Source organism: Opisthocomus hoazin, chromosome Z (assembly GCF_030867145.1).
Source record: "Opisthocomus hoazin isolate bOpiHoa1 chromosome Z, bOpiHoa1.hap1, whole genome shotgun sequence".
NCBI lineage: Eukaryota > Metazoa > Chordata > Aves > Opisthocomiformes > Opisthocomidae > Opisthocomus > Opisthocomus hoazin.
In genome coordinates this window covers 43,828,614-43,854,237 of record NC_134454.1, presented here as the reverse complement: position 1 = coordinate 43,854,237, position 25,624 = coordinate 43,828,614, and the positions used below count along the sequence as shown (strand labels likewise).

The 25,624-nt window shown below is 39.0% G+C and overlaps 1 protein-coding gene across 4 annotated transcripts in view; it reads right to left on the bottom strand.

Moving 5' to 3' along the window:
- The window catches only part of NFIL3 (nuclear factor, interleukin 3 regulated), an 86,240-nt gene extending 60,616 nt beyond the window's left edge, over nt 1–25,624 (bottom strand). For 2 of the 4 annotated variants that reach the window (XR_012761970.1, XR_012761971.1), the window contains exons 1-2: nt 25,559–25,608; nt 58–172 (exon numbers count right to left, since the gene is read on the bottom strand). The gene's annotated coding sequence lies outside the window, so the exon portion shown is untranslated. Of the gene's footprint in view, nt 1–57; nt 173–23,370; nt 24,769–25,558 lie in introns of those variants that run through there. The other 2 variants (XR_012761972.1, XM_075411728.1) reach the window with 2 other exon arrangements.

Below are 25,624 nucleotides of genomic sequence, written 5' to 3'. Positions count from 1 at the left end.
GGACCCCCACAAGCTGAGAGAACCAACTGATATCTCCCACTGCCCCAGCTCCATCACCTCATTTCTCAGCATGAGCGGCTCCCCTCCGTGCTGCCGTGCCTCTGCCTCTCCTGCTGGGAAAACGTGGGGTAGGAGGGTCCCTCATCCAGCCTCCCTTCTGCAGTTCTTCCTGCTGGAAAGATGGCACTTCTGTAAGATCTAGCAGGTGAGAAGAAACTAAATGACATGACAATTCCTATCTTGACGATAGGGAGCAGCATATGGGGTTGTTAAAATTCTCTCAGGGAAGGCCTTCACTTACTCTCTCATCTGAATTACTTAGGACTTGCTGTACTTATCTTCAGAATCTCCACTTCGCTTTCTGAAGGCAGACCCTTAAATGTAACACAAGATGGAAATCCCAGGCTTGTTGGGAGCCTATTTGAGTTTTCACATCTTCAGACAAAACTCTCTCAGTTCCTCCTTTCACCTTACTGCCGGGAACTTATAAAATCACTCACCATTCTGCAGAAATTAACTAGAATCATGTAAACTCGATGCTACTGTTCTTCTCATCTTCTTTTCATGTCGTTATGCTCATTTCCTTCCACCTCCTTGTTTTATTCTCATCTTTACCTACTGGATTGTTTTCTTCTCCAACCTTATTCCATGTTCTCACATTCTTTATTCATGCCTCTTTCTTATGCAAAAAAAAATCTGTTCTTCTAATTTCTTTTACATTTCGTGTTCATTGTGCTCCCTCTTCCTTCAAACTGCTTACTTATACTGAGGTCCAGCTTTCAAATTCTTTTTGACCCCCATGCACTTATGCTTACTGCCACTCCCCAGCTGATCGTTTTCATCTTTGTTGCATTTCCCTCATGTCTCACATACTTCTGCTTGTTGTGAAAGATAGAGGAGGCAGTATTCTTAGCATGGCAAAGACATAAACAGAACAACTATTAATTTGAAAAAATCAGTTCGTTATAGCCAGGAATGGCAGACTCAAAGCTAAGTTTTGTCATAGTATCCTTCAAAAAATGTTGGAACTGGGTGGGAAAAACTTGGTTCACTCCTAAACTTATCACTGGTTACTACTGTATGAGAGCACATGATATGTTACATTCATCACACACAGTCAATCAGATCAGTTGATGGTGTAAAGCACATTAGGAAGTGGTAAATTCATGTGATATATAAAATTCTTTATTCTGGCATTTAAACACTGCCACACCCAGAGAAAAAAGTTTTTCTGCCTTGCAATGTGTTAACCATTAGCCCAACACCAAAGTAGTTGTTAGCTGACTCTGTTTACTGTCTGGTCAGGTGATAGCCACACCTATCCATCAGAAGAGTCATCAACATTTTCCTGGAAGGGGCATAAAATCGTTCGGAAGTCTGAAACTTTTTCCTGATTAAGTGCTGGGACATTATTACAGGCACATAGCGTACATTTGGATCATTACAAAAAAAATCATGATCTCCCAAATCCCTTCTACTGCCTATAAATGGAAAGTAGATATATAAGAACTGACCCCAGAACCACAGACTAAGTTGTACAGGTGTGAAGCATCACAATCAGCTATCAGCCGGACAATATCAAGTAAAAGACACTTTTGCATCTAATCTAGTAGGTAGGTAGATTTTATTCTTTTTTCATTGCTGCCCACTTGCTTCTGTAACAACTGGCATCTCATGACCTACATTTGGATTCTGTCAGAGAAATTATTTTATATCCTTTTAACTTCGCTTTTCTAACAGCACTTACAGGGTAACTGGAAAATGTGAAGGTCTTTGTAGGCTTTGCAACAGTGAGTCTTTAAACACACAGTAGCATGTCAGTTTTTCAGACAGGCCACAACACTAGCACATTGCTTCAGGACATCTAAAGAGTAAGCCTGAATTTCTTGAATTTGTGTGTTCAGACTGTAGATAATAGCCACATCTCTTCAACATTCTTAATTCTCTTTGCTTTTTGTATTATCCTGGTGCCTGGGACTCACAGTCATGGATGTGGGTCCCCTACATGCTGGCTTGGGAAGCAAACTGTAAGATAACCACAATCAGTGCCTCTGTAAAGCCAGCATAAGAAAAAGTGTCCTGACCACAGCCTCCCAGTGACACTTTTTGTTGCCCAGGAATGTATTCTACAAAGCCTCATCTGGCATGTGTATATATTACGTCAGAAGATTCCTCCCCCTAAATGGGCCAGACTGTGGAAATCACCCAGCTAAGCCACATGGAAAGGCTGCAAGCTGGTCCACAAGACAATGAAGAAAATTTCTGTTTATATGAGAGCCTTTTGCTCAGGATTACCAATCTCCTGACAAAAGAGCTGCTTAAGAATGCGATAAAGATTACGAAACCAGATAAGAACGTACAAAGATTTTAAATAGGGTGGTAAAGATAGTAGTATTTATTAAAACCCACATCCTCATGCATCTCAGGGCACCCATCCAAGGAGAACAATCAAAACATTTGACAAGTGTGTGAATTTGGAGCTCAGGTACTCCCTCACAAGTCTGGTGCTATCTTAACATAAAAGTGACATTTCTTGCCTGATAGATGAACAAAATATTTTATATCCAAAATGACAAATCAGTTTATTTAAATGCTCATGAGATGCAACGCTAAGAAGGAAATAGAAGGTGTAGATTTATGTAGTGATATGAGCTTCCATGCCCAAGTCACAGATAGCATGTGCGGCACCTGGGATTAAAGGTTAGGCATTCCTGAGTCCCAGTCCCACGACAAGATTTGGAGACTTGTTTCCACTCACCATAGAGTAAGCAGTGACAATACACCCTTGCCAGAAAGAAGTGCTTGAATATCAAAACAACTGTCAAGCTTTAACCTCATCAGGTGGGAGTGAAATTCAAAACAGGAAAGCATAAAGCAGTATGAGCCCTAAAGCCACATTCTGTGTCTTGAGATGGAAGTATGAACCGCAGAAATCCCTGTGTCAGCAGATCTCAGATCACGGCAGGCATGCAGGGAATAAAGAGATTATCAAAACTGGGATGAGCTAAGCCCATGACGTACAACCCTGCAAATGATCTGCTATTCAACAGATGCCAGCACAGAGCTTTCAACACCCAGGACAGATGTTTGAAATGCTTAATGGGAGCAAGGAGCCCTGCCTCTGCACGTTGAACCTGCTCCTGGAGCGTCCGCAAGCGCTTGGCCAGGCAAGTACAGCAGCAGTTTAATTTTCTTCTCCCAGAATTATGACTTCCTGCACAGGCTGTTAGAGACCCTGCTGCTGATCTAGGTGAAATGCTCAGGTTTTATGTTTTGAAATAAGCAGGTCTCTGGCAACTGCAAGAGATTTGTTTGTTTCTCATACATACAAACACAGCAATTCTAAACATTGCAGCTAAAAGGGAACATGAATATTTGTTACAGAGGATGTGAATTCACTACTAGGTACCCATAAATCCAGTCTTCTAGTACATTAGAAGAAAATAACGTGTTTAGTCAAGTGATCTATATCTTAATAAAAATACAATGATTCATATTTCTAGCCACTGCAGAGAAATAATCTTAAAAACATCCTCTTAGGTATTGGAGAATGGTAGTCTTGTCATCATCCCATTTTACTGATGAGAAATTCAAGACCACAGCTTCTTGCAAGAGGAATTCATCATTGTTTACATCTGACCTCTGGCACTGAGAGGAATCCTGTACGAGCCCCTTTCCAGCTGTGACTTGAATTAGCGTTACTCGTGCTTTGGGTGTGCATGATTGTTTCAGGACCTGAAACTGGGAGCAGAACTATTTGAGCTGAGGCTAAAATGATCAACTAGCATAAATAAGCATACCTTCCTCTGTTTGGCTAGGACAACAAAAACACAAGCAATTATATGAACCTCTTTTTATATTTTATGGGAATTTGTATATATTAAGTACTTCAGACCTTCCCTTTCTTAGTAAATATCATTAGAAGAACTTGTTTAAATGGATAACATCAAAACAGTAAACTTTACTGGCCTATATAGTCTGTCTTTACTGCCAACTTCTTTGTTTTGCTTTGTCATATGCATTGCTGAGATTTTTTTTTAAGGATTAATTTTTCCTCAGATACATATAATTATTTTCGATAAAGTCCTGGGCTGAGATTTTGGTTTTTGTCTCGTAAGTTCTGACTCCGTAGATTTGGAAAGGCTTGCAGTGTGAAATTGGAAATGCAAAGACCATACAAGCATTGCCCTTCTCTCTAGATTAGAAACTGAACTGTCTGTTTAGCAGCCCTGTGAACACTTTAGTTTGCAGTACAGATTCTTGTAGGAGAACAGCATAACCAGGAAAAATATTTCCCTTTTCAGAAGATTTGTACTCAGTCCTTATGAAAGCTGAACTCTTCATCAAAGGAACCTATGGTCACCTTTTCTGCATCATGATGAGTCCTAAATGAAAAGGGCGCAGCATGAAAGAAAAATGTACAGACTGATATTCTCCATACTTGTATACTGAACTTCACCTACAGAAAGGCTGTAGCAGTGGTTAGGAAGAGAGGACACCATTAGGTCTTTTGAGCGTTCGTCTCAAAAAAAACCATGGCTGCATGAAAAGTGCTGGATTTTTCCTACTGAACTTTCTATAGCCTGTCTAGTTTAAAATGTCACTGAAGCTATAAACTGCCTTTGATATTCACAGGAAAGTCCCCAAAACCCTCCTCTAGAATAGACGAGGCTGGGGCTCTTGGAATTTATTTAGAGACAATATTATCTGCACAACGAAAATATTTTTTCAAGTTTTCAAAGGTTTTTTGTAGCTTCCCACATTTCTCCAGACTTGTGATTCCAAACTACAGTCGCAGAATCACACTTTCCCCACCCCTTTAATGTTGATTTATTAGGCTGCTTCATGTTCTTTATTTCCCATTACAGAAAAAATAAGTACAATTGTTCCTGCCTGAAACATTAATTTTCTCAGTAAGCCACTCCTCTCCCTGTCCAACACTATAATATTTTAATCTGATAAACATGGTGAAGAATCTTAGATTTTGTGGGATCCCAATGCATTAGGGAATTAGCAAGTGTTCTTCTTGTATTTTACAGCAGTGCTCATACATAACTGCCAGAAGAGTTTTTTTCTTCTTTGTAATCAAAGGCAATTGAACATTATTTACTGTGTGGTCAGTATGAGCCTGAATAATAAGAATTACAATCACAAAACAGCTTTTAAGTGAGTGGGAAATAACAGCCAGGGATTTTTTCCCCTTAAAAAACCAGCAGCCAAACCCAGGAACACAACAAACACAATGCCATTTTAGTGCATTTCTGGAAATACTTAATTACAACATGCAGCACAAGTCCATATTAAAGCTCCATAACAAATTTATACCTTTTAAAAATTCACTGGGATTCAAATCCAAACAAAGGCTGCTAAGTGACAGAGGAAAAATAGAATTACTGCTGTATGCTACGTTACTGGCTATAACAAATGATTATGCCAATCCCTGTCATCAGTTTCACAGAGATCCCAATACAAATGATTACTCTTGTGCTCGAAAAGAGAAGAACAAAAATAAAAATATCCCCAAACATGTTCCCTCTCTACAGGTGTTACGCACTTCCTAAACGGAGTGACGGTCAGACAATTAAGACAAGTACATCCCATACTGCAAAATATCAGTGCTTAGAAATAATTTCTCAGTTATTTTAAAATATGGGACTGTTGTATGGGATATGAATGGCAAATAACATACTGAAGTGTGCATTAAAACTGTCAACAAACAAAATTTTTATGAGCTCAATGAGATTTTCCACCACATAGCTTCATCAGCACAAGATGTCTTCTACAGACACCTTTCATTTTGCTAATGACTGTTCTATTTTGTTTCAGTGCAGAAACATACTCAAATTTAGCCAGCTTTGTGTGGAGACAATCTAACATTTGTATTACAAAGTAAGCTGACCTGCAAGAAATTTGGTTCCAATCAATTAGATCTACAGCTTGGCTTTAGAGGTTTTTTTCTACATGACAGTATTATTACATAGAGACGTTTCTCTCCTGCTCATCCACACTCTTAAAAATTGTGTCTAGACTCTTTTTTTACATCTCAGCCATTCACAGATCTTTCTCTTGGCACTTGACAAATGCCGCAACACACCTTCTACGTTCATTCACAGCCTTTCCTTCTGACCTGCGCATTTTTCTCGCTGACTGCTCTTCACATCTGCTGCAGCTTTCCTTCCCCCCATGCATCAGCATAACCTGTTCTTGCCTCTCCGGGTCACCCATGGTCCATCCTCTCCCCATCCCTTCCTGGGGCTGACTCCTGTCTCTACACAGACGGCTACAGCAGCCATCAATTTTCCAGCCAGCACCATCCAGCTTCTCCAAGCACTGCTCTGAGGCATGAAAGGAATGCCCAGGGAAGGGGCAGCAGCCACCTCCTTTGTGAAGATGCCTGGTGAAATATTCAGGTTGGTTGTGTCCCTGCCATGCTGGTCAGTATTGTCTCGTCACTGCTTTCTTCTCCAGAGACTGCTGACTTTCAAGAAAGACTTTGTGTTTGATGTTATAATATCCTGCAAAATGACCTCTGTGATGCATTGGTGCAGTGGCTTTTGGTTGGTGGATGTCCCCAGCTTCTTGGGACCTGTGATGCAGGCATTGCTGTATTAATAAAGAACCCAGAGCAGAGGTAGCAGCAATGCATGTGGAGTTCAGATATGACTTTTTTAAAACCCGAACTTTTTATTTCATTTGGTCTTATTGACTTTTTAGCATCAAATAAATTTGTTTTTTATACCTGATGACATTACAGGGCCATGAGAGAGAACATATGAAAGTCAGTATTGGCATGTTACATGCTGTACAAAGTACTCCAAGAGTGCTATTTGTATAGTTCTGCAGTGACTGGATAAGCAAAATCATGGCATATAGTCTATGTTTGTAAAATGTCACATAAGCAAAAATTTTGTTCAAGGAGTTATGTGGTGGAAGAATGAAATAGTTTTAATACAAAACAAAAAACATGACTTTGATTAGTACTTAGAAGTGAAATCTATCCCTAGGCAACCTCTTTGACACACAGGCATCAGGAGAGCAGAACGGCATCTTGTTAGAGGGAGACTAGGCAATGAAGGTGCTAAGTAAAAAAAAAAATCTTTACAGACTGTTAGCATCCGTCGCTTACTAGAAATCCAGTAAGTGTCTCAATCAGCATATCTCCACAGACAAACAGCATTTCATAGACTGATATTAATTATCTCTTCTTTTATATTAAATTCTACCTCACTGACCTTGCTGCTCTTCAAAGGAAATGTGAATAAGAAAAGGTTTTGTGTTCCTGCTAGCATTCATATTTCATACACAGACTGGAGTCTGAACACATTTTTAAAAATTGAAGTATAACTAAGATGTGGCAAAGCAGATCATACATATTAAAGTTCAGTGTGGATTGCATATACTAAAGTCCCTGTATCTGTCTAGGCACATAGCTAGAACGCAGCCTCTCATCAGAGATACTTCAACTAAGCACATGCGTCCTAGGTGTTTTAATATTGCGTGGTGTAGGTGTTCACCCTTTAGGTTTTGGTGTGTGAATTTCATTTTCAAAATAAATGTTTGTGGATTAGTTTCGGTCTGCAGACTACAATTTAGCGCATGGAAGAAAATGAGACAGACTCAAATCTAATTCACGCTATAAAATGCAGCTGGATGTATTGAAGTACAGCTGGGATGCACAGGCATAGAGTTCATTGATGGTTACAAATATTCTGAACTTTCTGCGCATTTCCAAAAGCGGTGAATATAACACACATTAACTTTTCGTTTATGAAATCACATTCCATTTTTTCAGCATTCCATGCTGAAGAACGAAAGTTAGAAAAATCTCTTTTAAAATGCAGTATGTTTTGCCTTGCCCAGCAAAATGTTTCTTCCCTTTTCTAAACAATTCATCCTGAAAAGAAATGATCAGCTTGATTGGATTTACTTTTTTATACACACCGTATATCAAGGCATTTGTGAGCTGAATGTTATGTCCCATAATCCTGTCCAGAAATGTTTTTATCATGAAATAATAATCGCCCCCTTGAAATTCAAATCTATAACAGATAATTGACACATTAACTCTAGAATGGTAAGAGGATATGTGGAACTATTTTCAGCTGCTATCTATTGTACATGGCTGTGCTTCTGAAGCACTTAGCGCACATAGATTGCTGATACATTTTCTGAAGAGGATAGACTTTGTAGAATGATTATTTCTGTAAAGAGATATATCATAGGTTTTTGCCTTCACTTTTCATAATGCACGCAGTAATGTCTGGGAAAGTTAAACACATTGTTAAGAAAGCAGATGATACAAAATAAATTGAAACTATATTTTAATCCCTTTTTATACCAGCACTGACATTGCTTTATATATCAAGAACACAGGATGCACAAATATTTTCTCATTTGGCTCCTGAGTTGAAGATGACATGACTGGAAAAAATTGCTTATACAACCAAAATTTCATCTGAGTAGTTGTGTGTGTGATTCATGCCATTCAATTCAAAGTATAATTTTAGTCTACTTTCACTTGCCCTTGAAAAGCTTTTCAAGAGAATCTTGAGAAAGTCTAAAAGTGAGGGAAAAGATAAGAGGTAAAAAAATATGATCATCTTTGTCCTCACTGTATTTAAAGAGGCACAAAAATAGCTTATTGATGTTACAGACTGTATCCAGTAAGAGACGGGCTACAATGGAATTTAGCAAGAAATTAGGTGTCTAAATTGTGATCCTGAGAGCCTTTGCTGTCCAACTTCATTATGTCTTCCTTAATGACTTTGAGGGTACATCTGCTGTTACAGCGAGTGACAGTGCCCTGGTGCAGAATGTGACCTGGCTACAGCAGCAGGGGCCACGCTTAGCATGGCACCAAGCTTGGTGGCTCTTCTCCCAGCAGTGGGCTTGTAGCGCTACCAGGCTGTGCAGCCCTGGTCTGGGCTTGAGCTGGGCCCCAAAAGTCCTCCCCGAATAGGAGACCAAGGCTCAATTTTCTCCCAGATTTAAATAGCGGATGTAGCCCCAAAAAGAACACACTAAAGCACACAGAGTCATCCAGCCCCAGAGCACAGTCACTAAAGGAAGAGACTTTTTATGGTCTGATGAGAGATAGCTCCATCTTTCAGTGCAGCTGTGCCACGTCTCCTCTAAGGCACATACCTGATACCACCAGTCAGAAGACAAAGGAGGTGCCTGTCATGTCACTGGCTAATCAAATTCCCTTGTACATGTATGCATACATGTAATCAGTTGAGCCAATGACCATTTCAACACATTTCCTTGTCATCTTGATTTATTAAGGAAGTGAAAGTTGAGTATTTCCAGCTTCTCTGATGTTGAAAACTAAGGACTAATCCTAAGCAGTGTAAACTTATCAGCTGGTCATCTTTATGCTTAAAGAATCACTCAGTAAGCTATTGTTGTGGGCTGTACCCATACTCTGGGTTAGAGCCTACCTCCCTTTCACATAGCATCAGCCCACCCTCCAAGGAAAGGAGTCGCTGATGCTTGTACTCATGCTCTGGATGGTGTATCTACATTAAAACAGGTCTTCCGCTAGCAAAAGGTGGTTTTAAGGCTATTGCTCTGTGAAGCGCATATCAGAGATCTCATATACATTCAGTGTGTTGCTACAGATCAGTCTTGTGAACTTTGTTGTGCAACTGAAATCTGTGTGATGTGGTTTGACCTTTACAAAACTCACACCCTTGATGTTGTAAAAATGCTTACGAAGTATGTAGCATGTGCACAGAGAGCATATGGAACTCAAAACACCCTTGTTATCTTCCCTAAGGCAAATGTTTTTGTTGAGATGCTCCACCAGAACTCTCCCACAGGCTTTTCTGCATATGTCTTTCTAGCCTTGGCTCCTCTGCTGATGGCCCTTAAGCAGAAAGGTAGATATGCTGTTAATGTGAGTGGCAGATTTGTATGGTAAACTTTCTTGTGTGTAACAGATTAGGATTGCCTGCTCTGTTCTAAGCCTGCTCTGTTGATGGCTTTAGCAGGGGATTGTCATCTTCTAGCTACAATTATCTGTTAACGTGTTGCCTTAGCAATGGGATCCCATTCATGAACAGGCTGGAAACAGACTTTTCAAAATGTGCATGTTTTCAGATCCTGGATATTTAAAATATTTGTAGTATGGAAAAAAAATACATCATATACCTAAACTTGCTCTCTCAGTCTCAATTCTGAACAAACCAAGATTTCCTAGAGTATGTGAATGACCAGCCTGTGACTTCAAGCTTCAAATTTCTCTTCAGAGAGATACACAGGATTAGAAAAATGCTCCCCAAACCTTAAAAAGAAGTATACGAAGTAGAAAGTACCTGTTCCAAGCCATTCTATAGATTGAAAGACATCTATTTAGAAAGAAAATGTCTTCTCATCCATGTGGAAATTAAGCTGCTGTGAATATCCTTCTATGAAAAGGATGATAAATTCAGAATTTTAGGAGGTGATTTGAAATCCCACTTCTTAGTAGACTCAGAATATTTTTCACTTTTTTTTTTTTTAACATTTCTCCACATTTCTTCTTCTTTCCATGCCTCACCATGATTTTTAAGTCATCAGGCAAGGCCATTTGGCCTTTAAGCTCTTTAAGCAACAGAAGGAATGAAGTCCAGCTGAAGTTTCTACCTATTACAGACTACTCTTCCATATTGCTCTCCTGAGACTCTTCTAATAGGCCAGAGACAGGGCATATCATAACTGCTCATCTGGAGCTAAGTGCGTGCTTATGGTACCAGCCAGTCTACACATGCACGTTGATTGACTGGATCACTTCTGCCAAACACACTGTATCTTTGCAGAGAAAACTCATCTATTACAGTGACTCAACTCTCTCTCTCTTCCCACCCTCCTTCTCTCCTGTTTAGACACTGATTTCAACAGACATTATAAGAAAATATCTTGAGATTTCTATTCCTCCAAAGCTGGCAAAAATTGGCCAACAGATTCAAAGTTCTTAAGCAAAAAGGAAGACAGACAGACAAGTAGAGATTGCATAATCATCGTTTCCTCAGAAAACCATGTTAAAAACAGATTCCTGAGTTCTTAGATGTAATAATTACAGTCATTACCACATAATATACATTTCCATTAACATTAACTCACTGAATACAGATAACCTTTGGAATTTAAAGTGCATAACGCCCTTTTCTGGTCATTCAAAAAAGAATTAAATCTGAGGCAATTAAGCTTCATTAAAGTAAATGATTCATGGAGACCCAGTTTTCAAATCTGAATGCCTAAGCTAGCAACATTTCCACACTTAGGTGTTGAACCAATATGCTAGATGATATTTGTCACATAACCAAGTATTCCACTGGAAATTTCAAAAGCCAGATATGGTCTTGGTCTCGTTACTTCACACAAAAAAGTTTGAATCGCAAACTTGTAATGCATCTGTATCGGTTTTCATTGTGACACAGATTCTCAACTTGAGGGTCTTATATTTGTCCAAGTAGGAATAACTACTCTGCCTACTTATGATGAAGCACATAATAGATCAGACAGGGCACACGATAATTTTTATATGATCATAAGCAGTGAAGATATATTGAATAATCAATCCCTGTTCAAAAACTGGTGAACATCATATGAAGCTAGTAGGTGGCAATTTCAAAGCAAACCGGAGAAGATACTTATTCATAAAATGTGTATGAGTTCAGTGTTTTTTCTTGCCACAGGATATTGAAGATGCTATCAGACAAACTGACAAAGGGACACAAAAACACCAGTGATCTGCAAACCACAGATCACTGGAAGCCAAAGGTCCATTCTGGAAAAGTATCTATATTCTTGGGCATCTGCTGTTGGTCACCATTTCTTCTGTTTCTTTGTTTTGTGGAGAAACAGGATTTTATTCGGGCAAGTATCTGTACAGTATCATATGTCTGTGAACCTATATATCTGAACTCCTACACACAGCAGCAATGTGCCCCCTCTGCTCTCACACCATCCAGTCAAGGGCCAGGAGATCGCATCCAGGTAGTTGCTCCCATTACAGCATGGAAAACATTCAGACCATTGCTGTTGTCCAAATGTCAAATTTTAGCAAGCAAGAAGAGTCCGAGGAAAATGGACTTTTAGGTCAAAACAAATCTTACATTCTTTCAAGCTGAGCTCTCTGTCTATGAAAGAGAGGCTCCAGTCTTCCTGCCGTATTGGGACCTGATACCTACAGTGCTGAGAACAAACCACAGTATATTTCAACTTCACTTTTAATTAGCTGTTTTATAAGTGTCCTGGTTTCGTCTAGGATAGAGTTAATTTTCCGCCCAGTAGCTGCTGTGTTTTGGACTTCATATGAGAAGAATGTTGATAACACTGATGGTTTTAGTTGTTGCTAAGAAATCAAGTACTTTTTACAGTCTCTTGTGTTCAGCTAACGAGCAGGTGTGCAGGAGCTGGGAGGGAGCAGAGCCAGGCAGCCAGCCCAAGCTGGCCAGTGGAAAATTCTATACCATAGACGTAATGCTCAGTTTATAAATGGGGGTTGGTCAGGGGGCAAGAATCTTCTTTTTTCCTCTTTTTCTTGGAGTTCAAACTTCTCTGTGAGTTCAGTCTTTTTTTGAGAGTTTTGCGAAATTCACGAAATCCGCAACTTCCGAGTTCTGGGATCACTGCTCGGGTACTGGCTATGAAATTGGTTGTCAGGCAGTGAGAAAAAAACGGTATTGTGTATTGTTTGTTTTGCATATTAATTATTATTGTTAGTATTTTCCTTTGTTGTTTTATTAAACTGTCTTTATAAAAAACCCATGAGTTTTACCTTTTTTCTGTTCTTCTCCCCATCCCACTGAGGGGGAAGGGGAGGGATGAGTGAGTGGCTGTCTGGTCCTAGTTGCCAGCTGCCGGGTCAAACCACAACAATAAGAAGGGAATCTTTTCTCTTGTTATTTATTTTCATACTAATTGTTTTTCTATAATTTTTGTTGTTCTTCAGCTGTCTTGCATCATAACATGTTATGTATATTTCGTGTTCAAAATTAGTACATTTATAATTGCCAAACACACAGTGGTCAGAAGGCATCAAAAGCATTTTTTCATCAGAACATATTTCATTCCTTAAATACAGCTTCACACAGCCCTTTCATGCTAATACTTTATAAATTAATCATCAGGAATGGATGCCAAGTAGGTTATACTTTTTTTTGATGAAAAGGAAATGCAAAAGGCCAACCGCCTATTTGCTCTAAAACAGAGGCCTCCTATTTATATCTTGCTGCCTATTTAATAGAAAAAGTTATATATATATCTTTATATATATATGTCTTCATTAAAGTTCCCATGGTGTTCCTAAGTACCTAATATGAGACATTTTCCCAAATTAAATGCACTGATTTTGTCCTTGTTTTGAAGTAAGCTAGTTAAGAGTGCATTCATAAATATGAAGAACATCCTATGCACATTGTTTGCACAAAGTAAATTATGTTCAGGCAAAGCAAGGCAGCATAATACAAAGCACTTCACAGGAAGAACCAGGGAACATTTTTAAGATGAACTGCACTGAAGAGTGCCATTTTAGATTGATGATGAGTGTGCAAATGACCTCGGGCATAACAAATACCACAGATTTTGAAAATTAAGTGAATGCAATATTTCAGTATTTTATCCGGAAACAAAGCCTTTATAATTTCAATTTATTTAGTTTTAAATGAAATTTGACATCAAAGAGAAGATTTCAGTTCAGTAAGAATTAATTCTACTTTATTGTCCAGACGCAAAATTGACATATTCATTATCTGCAGAGCTCTGCTTGTAGGTAAAGTCAAAAGGCGACATTTGCATAAAATTACACAGAACTTACTTGATTAAAACCTGAATGTTACCAAGATAAACTTCTAAGGCCACACTTACATAAAATTACTTAGCATTTGCTTGTTTAAAACCCTAAATCTTATCAAGGTTCACTGATTTACTTAAAAGTTGGCCTACGTGATAAGTATGCCTAGGGAAGGTACTTGTCAAAAAATGTAAGCAACTTCATGATTTCCTCAAGTTTCTCTAATTTTGGCAATTCATACATGCATGAAATTCAAAGCATATGAAATAATTTTATATTTTATCTCATACAACTACTCTCAGATCTACACCAGACCATACACAACTAATTTCTTGCATCTCTATGTTCGGATAGGCAGCTTTTATACACTGTGAAATCAATATGAAGAGAATATCAGAACAGTGAGGAGATCACGCAGAGAACGGCAAATTAAAACACAAAGCCTTTAAGCTCACTAAATTCCCCTTTTCAAGAAAGAAACAATACCTGTTTGCTGCCAAAGTTTTAAAGACCAAATTGTGGAACCAGGCTGGTCCCCTAATCAGACTGAGATGGTGAGAAACTCTTGTGCCAACACAGAGAAAACACTTTCTTCAGTTTATTCAACTATTTCAGTCCAATACATGAAACTACTTATAGCCTGAACGGGACGTCAAAAAAAAGCAACACCAAAACCTAGAACCTTTTCTGTTCCTCCGGAACTAGACTGAAGAACCTGAGATCTACCAGCTGTAGAAAGATTTGGTGATCAGAAACAGTCCTGTCATTTCTATTTCTGTAGACAATGCTTTCTTGTTTGACTAAATGCATTCATTTAGTATCTAAAATGTATTACATATCCACCACATTTATGATTGTGCTACTGGTTGATAGAAATAATTTTTAAATGCCATTTGTATTCATTTTAATTGCATTCCAGCTCTATTCAAAAGCAATTTGACATCAACCATAAAGAAAAGAATAATCACCAAGTAAGTTAGAATTGCACCATTGACTATTTTTAACATAATAAGATTAAAACTACTAAAATAAACATGCACAGGTATAGTATAGGCTTTTTGGTAGCCTTACATACAAACCTCAATGCTAAGTTCATTAATTTGCTAATCAAAATGTTTTGGTTCTTGCCAAACAACAACCATCTAATGTTCTTTAAGAAACTAAATTTACTATTACAAAAAAATTAAACCATTTATATGAAGTTTGCTTGCTTGTTGATGTAAATCACTCTACCTGGAAAAAAAAAAAAGCCTTGGTCTACCTTAAAGTCTTGTGAGATGATTCTTTTCTTTCTGCAAAGGAAGATATTAATTTTCAGAGAAGCCAGGACCCCACAGATCCGTTGTGCTGTAGGTGCAACAAAATGATGTTGAATCTCCTGTGCCAGACAGGTCTAAAATAGGGCTGTTATTTGGTAGGTTTTCCGATAACTGACTCTTTACAGATGAATCGTAACATGATGCTGGAAACTTGGCAATTACATCAATGACTCTGCACCATGCATTGTACATGACCTGCATACTAAGAGAGAAGAGTACAAGTAGAAATGAATGCTTTTGCAGTTGCTGAAACTCACCTCATCTCATTATATCCATTGTGTGCGCAGTCTGACTTGCTTAGAAGACAGATGTAAAACCAACAACATCCTACAATCCACACGTTACTTGCTGTTGCTGCTCGAGTTCCCATGAAATGCTAAAATAATGACTAAATATCCTGAGATTTGCAGCTGAAAAAAACTCTAGAAAAAAATATTCTCAGGCAGATTCATATTTATAGCAGTGCTCACAAGGTATTTCAAAGATTTAAGACAAAGTTTTGATTGTGTGAGAAAATGCAAGTGAAGTATCTAAGCAAAATTGGCCTGCTTTTCAGAGACACTCAGCAGTTTGAGCCCCCATTTAGTTCACCTCTAAGATTATACAAAATAGTCTGTTTGTATAATCTACAGCCTTGAAAGAAAGGTCTCCTGTGATCTCTCGTAAAAGAGTCTTGGGAGATAAATGTGAGTAACACAAAAGACATTCTCTTTCTTTCCTGCAAGTAAGTGCCATAAGCCCAACGCGTTTTCCAAATACATTGTTATAAGCACTTTGTTCTAAGGGGATGAAACTATCTACAACACTTTTAACGTTCTTTTTTCCTTAAAGTGTATTTCTATTTGGTGGCTTTCAACAAAGTTGTTCCAAATTGCTTTCTGAAGGAAATAGGGAATACTTGATGGAAATAGGAACAGCAAATACTACACATGAAAAGACAACAATGTCTGGGAACAGAGAAAAGAAGTCCAATCTGCTCCAGAGTGGAATTCTGTTTTCTTTCTGGTTAAAGAGAGAAATGTTCTACTTCAACATGTTTTGCCTAGCAAGGACCCAGCGTTTCTAGGTGTGCAGTTATCTGCCTGAAACACAACTATCTAAGTACATATATATGTAAACATGCATGCACATGTAAACACAGACATACACACATATATGTACAGTGTATTAGTATATATATATTTTCTTCCTATTGAATGTAGCTTATGGTTTACTGCTTCAAAAGCTATTATTTTCACTCTTACTTCCACATTGTCATTTAAGGAACAGAAGTCACAGTCTTCGCAGTGCAGAGTCCATTGCAGACTCTGAAACTCAAGAGTTTGTTTCCTCTTGCCATCACTAAAAGACCTGTCATTAATTAAATGGCTAGGAAATTATGACAAGGTCTACTGACTACACGGATGCTAGGCACGAGTTCATCTACCCACCTCCAAATGCTCTCCCCTTGGACCCTTTCCTGTCAAGGGGAACTGCAGATTGGAAGTGGAAGTGCGCAATGTCTCACCAAGGGAAGACCATGTGTAAATGCAAGAGATGGGGTCTGAGAGGGAGAGGCATTACTTTTTGTCCCTTCCTCCCTTGGTGCTGGATGACTCTGCAGGGCCTGGGGAGCGGCAGAGGAGCTACAGGGAAGACAGTGCTCAGGCTGCCAAGACTGTGGCACGGGTGCCACAGGTTATGGGGCTGATGTGCCTGTAAAACCTCTTCCCACACAATTCCTGGGGCTATGGGTTTACCTCCATCTTGTGATGTGACATAGAGATTAAAGACAGAAGGTGTTATAGAGTCATCTGGGCAGAAATCAGGTCAGCCCACAACTTGCCACTGCCACAGTTAAGGTTCCCTTCTCATAGGATGGGCCAACACTCAAAGCTCTTTCCAAAGATCTAATCTTCTTTTTACCAGCTGATGAAGGAGAAGTGTTAAGTGACTTGCCTAACAGATCTTAAATGTGCTTTAACACAAAGAGCCCATGAATATTTAACTATTGATTGGTAACTTTCCTGCGGCAGATGGAGAAAAATTCAGTTCAAAATAGACTTAAGGGTACAGCTTCCCACTCGGCTGTGTGAGATGGATGTCAGTTTCTGGGTCACAACTGGCCGGGAAGGAACTTGATCCTGGGTGGAGCAGGTCTCAGTATTGCTGTCCTTTATAGCGGAAAGTGAAAGAGCACAAGGGAATTGTTTTTTGTTGCAACGCAGAGGGCAAAGGCCTGTGGAGAGCAAACCCTTACTTCCCACTGTCCTGCCAAGGGCATTCTCATCAGTGCAAGCACTACCACCCAGTGCTTCCTCTCTGCCAGCTCTGCTCCCAGACCTTGGAATATAACTAGCATAACCGACTTCATATTAATCCATATTGGAACACAGTAGAGTACTACAGTCTTGTTTACTTTTTATAAACCCTTAATAAGGGCAGACAGAGAAACTGGATGACACCTTGAGCCCAGGATATACTGTACCCAGCCAAAACAACAGCCAGTTTGCACAATCTACAGCTATGAAATACAGATGGAATTAACACAGCTAGTATGCACTTATTCATACAGTCACTTCAGAAGAAAATACTTCCAATGGAATGAATCCTGAGTACTAGGTAAGACGAATAAGATTTCCCTAGTGACTCTTTTCAATCTTTGTTTACAACATCAAAAAAAATCTGAGACTCAATTATTTATCTGCCCATGATTTATTCATTCACCTAGTAGTATCTCAGTAAACTAGCATGTGGCTTGGCTGCTCAGTTTTCCCCTAAGGATTCTGGCCAAACACTCCTGCACAAAGGAAAGCCGGGGAGTATTTTCATTTGAAAACACAAAGAAAGCAGATATATCTTTTCAAATCTCTTTCATTACGGCTTTAACTGGTGATGCACATATTCCAGACAGTCTGGTTCAAGGTTGGTTAAAGTCTTCAAATGTTTGGAGACTTCTGAAGTACCCTCATGCTTTATTGTGCCCCTGAAAGTGGCTCCCAGAAAACGGCCTTATCTCTGGAATACACTGAGAAGGTGTATTTGATTACACACACACACACACACACACACACACACACACACACACACACACACACGCACACGCACACGCACACGCACACGCACACGCACACACACGCACACACACGCACACACACGCACGCACACGCACACGCACACACGCACACACACACACACACACACACACACACACACACACACGAACACACGAACACACGAACACACACGAACACACGAACACACGAACACACACGAACACACACGAACACACACACACACACACACACACACACACACACACACACACACACACGCCATTGTAAACTGAACTAGCTTATTTGAGGATACTGTTATTCTCAGAAAGTGTAACTTGCAACTCCAGCAGGCTTGTTCGGTCTTGCTCTGAGTTCCCCTTTCTTGCTTTTTGCCTGAGAGTCACAGCTCCTACCCTAACTATGCAAAACCTGCTGCTTTCACTTCACATCATTTCCCCAAAATTCATTCCTCTCTATCGCATGTTTCTCTTCAGTGAAGAAAAAACTCGAGTCACAACAAATAAAGTGTCAGGTTTTGTATCTCATCATTGTCAAAAAAGGCACAGTCTGTGGGGAAGGAAGGATTTGGACAAAATCTGGTCAGGTCCTGGTAAAGAAAAGTATTCAGAATGTGGTAAAATCCTTCCATAAACCCGGGCCAATCTTCACCATTAAAGTATCTCACATCCCTAGTCTTAACCACACCATCCTGTAAACCATTTATAGCTAGAGTTCAGCATGAATGCACCAAAGCCCAGCCACCACAGTGACTACTGATTAAAGTAAACAAAGAGGGGAAAAACAAACAACCTCCAAGTCTTCAAACAAAAAGAGACAGAACCCAGTGGCTGGAGGAAACCCGCTCTCCATGTAATAAACGGAGCAGGGAGTGTCTGAGAGGCAGTGACAGACCTTACCAAAGAAGAGAGATGCTAAGAGGCAGGAAAATCGAAATAAAATGAGGTAGCATAGCAAAAAAACAATTTGATGGAACAATGAGATATGGGACTGAGTTGTACTCAACCACTGACTTAGGTAATCTACATTTTAAACACAGTTGCTATATTCTGAGGAGAGCTATGGTTCACTAAGACTATACTATCTATGTATCTAGAAGCTCTGAAGTGCTAGAAAACTATAATTTAAATCAAAATGAAGCACTGAGTGCCATTCTTGTGGAAAGAAGAGTCTGCCTTGGCTTTTTGTCCAGGGCTGAAATTTATTTATTGTATATTTATCATAACAAAAGGACTATGCTTAAAGAATTCAAAGAATTTCTGGGTTTGTAATAAAGCAAAACCTTTCTAATGATTCTGTAATTAATGTACTGTAATTCAGCAATCCAAAAGATCTAGAAATTTCAATAAACTGAAACACTTTACTGCATTTGCTTTGGTTCAGGCATGTCCTGCATTTATGTTCTCAGTAATCCTCTTCAGACAGGCAATTTAACTAAAACTAGCACAACTGAGCATATTTGTAATAATGCATGTGGTAATGTGTCTCACTAAAACAGCTGTATATAACATAAATTTTCTCATGTCAGAAAAAAAGGACAATAAATTAATTACGGCACTTCACGACTAAACCTTTATATATTACTCATTCACCCACCTCACAATATGACATCATTGTGGTCAAATGTAAGCCGTGACAAAATTAAATACTAGAGAGACAGACACCCCTCTTCTATGAGCTGACTTGTTTCTGTAAGAACCTCTATCAGTCCTAGAAGTATCAATGATGTCAAAGACATTTAGATGGCTCAGTATGCAGAACACTTTTAAAACTGGAATATCTGCCTTCTGGAAAAAAAAAAATCTTATTCCTACAACCCCACCTATGTTCTTGTGTTTGCACGACACTTAGCCCTTCAAAGCAAGCTGATAAAAGCCTCATTCGAGCCATTGCCCAGTCTTGCTGCATTTGCTCTGGAGTGGAACTAAACAAAGCACCCTAAAGCACAAGAGCTCTAAACAACAAACCATGAACAACATCTTAAGGGCTCGTGTCCCATTCAGGCTCTGCAATCAGACCAGCAATACCAGCAGGACTAAGAAAGAAGGAAACAACTCCCTACTGGATCTCATGTAGGCACAGGACAAAAGGGAGGTTGATTTCCTCTGTTGCCAGCGTGGCCATTTTAAACAGGAAGAACAATTGCAATAAAAATATTTGTTTTAGTGTTTTCAGTAAGAGAAGAAAGCCCTTTTACAATCTGGAAAATGCAGAGGTGGATACCAGTATGCCAGGTACTGATGGCTGAAATAGCCCCATGATGATACATCTCTAAAGATAAGCCTCAGACTGGCTACTTCACTTCAGAAAGACTAGAGAAAGCTTGATCAAACTCCACTATTATTTCTCATGGATGCCCTTTAGGCCATGCTGACCTGTTGTAAACTGTACTCTTATCATATTCACTATTACTTCTTCAAACAATTCCTAATTGACAAGATAGACTGTGACATTCCATGGTATCAAGTTATGAAAGTGTCTTTCAGTAGAAATTGCAAAAAATTTGGATTGAAACTGCCACTGCCTAGCCTTTTCCTTCCCCCTCCCCATAAGCTCATTATGCTTAACACTTCAGTGGACTCCACCAGGGATTTATTATAAATTTTAGTATCTTAGCCACATGAAGAGGGATTGGGTTGAGAGAGTTTTTTCAGACATTGTTTTCCAATTGAGCATTAAGTGCCCATTGTAACACTAAGTCCCTCATGGTGTAACAGATGCCTTTGTAATTTAATTCATGTGAGTTCCATGAATATTTATGTATATTAGTTAAAAAAAATAGTTAAAAAAAATGCAGCTCCAGTAACACTGTTCTGTGTCCCCTAGTCAACAAATAAGAAGTGCCCCCCTTGCTACACACTTGTCTCCCAGTTATTAATGTACAATAACAAATTCCAGACTCTCAGCTGGGAGAATTATATTGTAATTGCTTAGTAGGCTATTAGGGCATACCTGTCTGTCAGAATCAAAATACACAAAATAACACTGCTGTTATGGGAAGAGAATGATTGATTTCTTGTGCCATCTCGTGGAAAAATTATTAATTGCAAGACAATTTCAAACACACGGTTCTGTTTAAGCAGAAATGTTAGGAACGTGGTTCAAGCCAGCTTTGCTTCCTACATGAAAAATATGTTGCCTATAAAGTAGTGACCTGGTTTGTTAACATCTCATAATCAAATATTTTTGATCAGTCGACCCAAACTCACTGGCTTATCTTTCTGTATGCCTTGCGGATTGTGCAGTCTCCATCATAAAACTCTGATTTATTTTCCTTGCTACAAACTATTTTTAGATCTTCCTTCATGTTCAGATTTATACAAAAAGACAATATGCTTCTTTTAAAATTCATTGCGCAACAGAAGCATTTATTCTCACCTGGACTGCTGGTTGGAATAGATTTTTTTCCCAGTACTTTTTTGAAAACCACAAACTGATTTTTCTAACAATAAATATTAACTGATTGCTTAATTAAACTTATTAAAATGCAAATTAAAATCCCAAACCAATGACAATAATTAAAAAAAGAACACATTATCAAAATGATGAAAGATCAGATCCAACTTTTTCCATTATCCAATATAATGTCAATTAACTATAATTGGAAATGAAAAAAGTCTGAAAACAGCTTCTGCTACAGAAAATTAAACAGGACTTCATTACCTTACACAGTGCTCAGAAGAAGGCAAGAGGTTTAGGTCATCTTTGTGTTTCTAAGTCCACTTGCAGTCCACCAGAATTTGAAACACAAACTAAATCTCCTTTCTGTCTTCTCCTCTCCAGCCATATGATACTTCACCTGCAGGAAACCTAAACGCTTACCTAAATCCCGTATCTTTAATCTATACACATGTGCTAAACTACATTCACAGCAGAACATAGATGGTAAGCTCTAGGAAACCCCAGTGAGAGTGTGGTGGAATAACAGTAATGCTTGAGGATTTAACCATGCAGCTCTTTTTAGCATTAATGTGAGTCAATAAAATTAATCTCTATATTGCACTTTGAAACTACATGTGTGAGGGTTTGAATTTAGTTCCTTTTATTTATGGTTATCCTTTGACAACGCTTCAGCATATGAATACCACCAAACAATATGACAGCGGAGCTCAGCACCATTTACTCTTCATAAAACGAATTAGAGTTGCCTGGGTGCAGTCTAATCCAGCAAACATTTCAGGGACTGCTCCATCCCGCGCTCTGCTCTCCGTCTCTCGCCTCAGAACTAGCACACACGCCCTTTTGCCATATATGTCCTTCTTTCTAGAGCAGATGCTGCTCTCTTACACTGCTGCATGACAATTGGTCAAGAATCCCCCATGGACCATGCCAAGAGCAACAAATTTAGTGATTGTTTAAATAAAAACCACTCAATATGGCAAGCTACTGTGCTACTACATTGCTGCACTGACCTCCTTCAAACCGTACTATTTAAATTCCTCTGGCCTATTAAATGCCCTTCCTTCTTCACTGTTGCTGCAATACCTGTGTGCTATACAGCATGCTGGACCTGCCAGGGGGACGTCGGTGCTTGCAGAGAAGAGCGGTTCTTTTGGCGGTGTCAAGATCTCATTGCATGTGGGTCAACCACAACTTGAAGACACACAGAAGCATCTACTGTTTGTGGAAAACCTACGGCTCCACACAGCTCTTCACTGCAGCTCTGAGCCCTGAATCAGTGGCATAAAGTCCTTGCCTGTCCTCCTTCTTGGCCACTTTTCTTAACCCACTGCTGTGAGTGGACTTGGACAACAAACAAGCTGCAGCCCCAGCCTGCCTCCATGCATGCGGTGCAGCAGGAGACTGTACACCAGCGCAAGTTCCTGGCTGGCTGCCCTCATCACCTTTGCTGCATGCGCTCATTTCCAGAGGCTTTGCAACCTCAACAGCAAGAATGCAAACACCAAGATGCTGAAAACTACGATCCCTTCATACAGGCCTAGTCTGTGTCATGCTGATGTGAGAGCTGCCATAGGCCAGTTTGACACAAATGTTTTGCTTCTTAATGTGGGAGACAGCTTATATACTGTTCTTCACAACATAACCTAAGGGAAAGATTTTCTCCAGTACCATCTTTCACATCGTTACCAAAACCAGACCTGCTGTAGCTGGTTATTGTTGACCTTTTTTTAATAGGAGCAGAACTGAAGTCACATTTCGGTTACATACAGTTTAACAAGACTATAAAATTCAAGTACTGACAAAGTACTACAATCCTGCTCTCTTCCTTTCAGAAAATGCAATGTACGTTCTTTCACAACAAGAATTCATGTAAGTGCACTTTCCCATTTGGTTTTTTTGCTGCTAGTGTGTATCTGCTGCAAATAACATTGTTTTCTGGTCAAAATCTTCCATTCATTGTTGAACTACGATAGTATAAATTGATGTCAAAATTTTATCCCTGACTTCTCCTCAAGTGACTTTCCTGCCTTGCCTCAGACCCAGTCATTAGATCTGTACACGCTGAGAATCCGTATGACAACCCTTCTGCTTCAGCATCACTTCCAGACCCCAGATCCATTCCCTTGACCTTGTGGACTTGGACAGCTTATAGACTGGGTAAGACAAATGAACAATCTAGAGTTTCTTCTGTTGCTAGCTTTATCGTGCAAAAACACTAACCACTGAAAATTATAAGATTTGAACAAATGAAATTGAGTCAAAGGAACTTCTATCTTGTTTTGGAGACTTCAAAGTCGTGTTGACTCTTGTTTTCCAAGTTGTCTTTGAAGGATAAAGTACAGATACAGTTTCTTGCCTCCAGGTGTGGGGTTTCAGAATTCTGCCAAAGATTTTGTGTGAGACCTGGAAATGCTGTAGCTCCTGTAACCCATTAAAAACTAAATCTAAGTCATAAAGAAGTCAATAAAGATTTCTGAGATTAGCCCAAGTCATAGGACAATTTGGTAGCTATGTTAATGGAGCCATATTCAAGGAACTGAAGTACAAAATCAGCAGCAATAAAGATTCTGCAAGACAAATTAGATTGTTAATAACATGTAAACAGACCCACAGTTTTCAGATTACATCATTAGTAATAGCTGCGCAACTCCAATGCCGTCAGAGAGAATGCACACACAGACCTAAATGGAAATTGCCAAACCATCTTGTTAATAAGGAAGAAAGGGAGGAGAACTGTGTCACACCCTCCCAGCTGTGTTGGCTCTGCAAGGTTAACAGGATTGGAAGGTAGTACAAACTTAAATTTGTCATTGGAAAACCTGCCATTTTTCCCTATTCACATTTCATAATATAGCTAATGCTTAACTTTTCTTCTCTACCCTCTTACTTGCCGTCAGGCATTTTCATTCCAATACATTCCTGCACTGCTTCTTTGACATGCTTTGTTTCTCCTATTTAATCTCCTTGTACCTAAAGCAGCAGGGGTGTGCAAAGTGTCATTACTCACCTCAGAGAGGACATGGGGGTGACTTTAGTTTCTGTAGTCCTTCTAAAAGGAACCACAACTCACTTTGGTCCTTTGTATCTAAGCTGCGTGCGTAAAGCAGAGGGTATGACCATCTATGCCCCCATGGATCTGACATTGGCCACAATGCCCTTATCTGTTGCAGTAGAAATGGTGTCAGCTTCAACGTTAAAGCTCCTTGTTAGTGTAAGTCTGTGCAATGACAAGGACAGTAATGTATATTTACAAAGTGTTTTGGTGATTCTTTCTCAGACAGTTATAAATGATTTCTTAGATGAGAGCTTTTTACACTTGATGAATAGCAGATGATTGTCAATACTTTACTGTTAAATTTTTAAATTAATTTGAAGTATAATTCTCCAACTATAAAGTGCTCTGAGACTACTAAGAAATGAATCACATTAAATGAACTTCATTATAAATCATCATCTTTGCATGACACTCAAAAGTATGCCCTGGAAGAAATTAATGCATCAAAGCAGGATTCTCAATGTTTCATTTAAACAGAAAATGCATTTCAGAAATAATTAGAATGAGAAAACACTAGGTGACTATTGAAATCATTTGTGTGGAACTCCTGTACCAGACTTACATAAAAACCAAGCTTATACTTAGTAAAAGCTTACAAAGTGGTAAGCCCTGTGAAATTTTACACTTACGCATTAGTTCGCTTTATGTTATTCAAAAATTTAAAAGAGAGTTACAAATCTGAGCAGTGACCTACAGTCTTACATCACAGATGAACTTTCACTAATTACATTTAAGAACAAGAAAAGCCAGTACTGCAGGAAGGAAAGAAAACAGAAAATTTGCGTTACACTTTCTAGATAAAATCATGACCTCTTTCTATTGAAAAGAGTAACACCAAACACATAAAACATAAATACTAAACTTACTTCCAAATCATCATTAAACTACACTTCATGAGAAAAAAAGTACAAAATTAAAAGCAACACTGTCAGATAAAATATGAAGTACATACTGTAAACTGCATTTTGTAATAACAGTTTGGTCTCCTGGCAAAATCCAGTCCTCTGGAGTGAGAAAG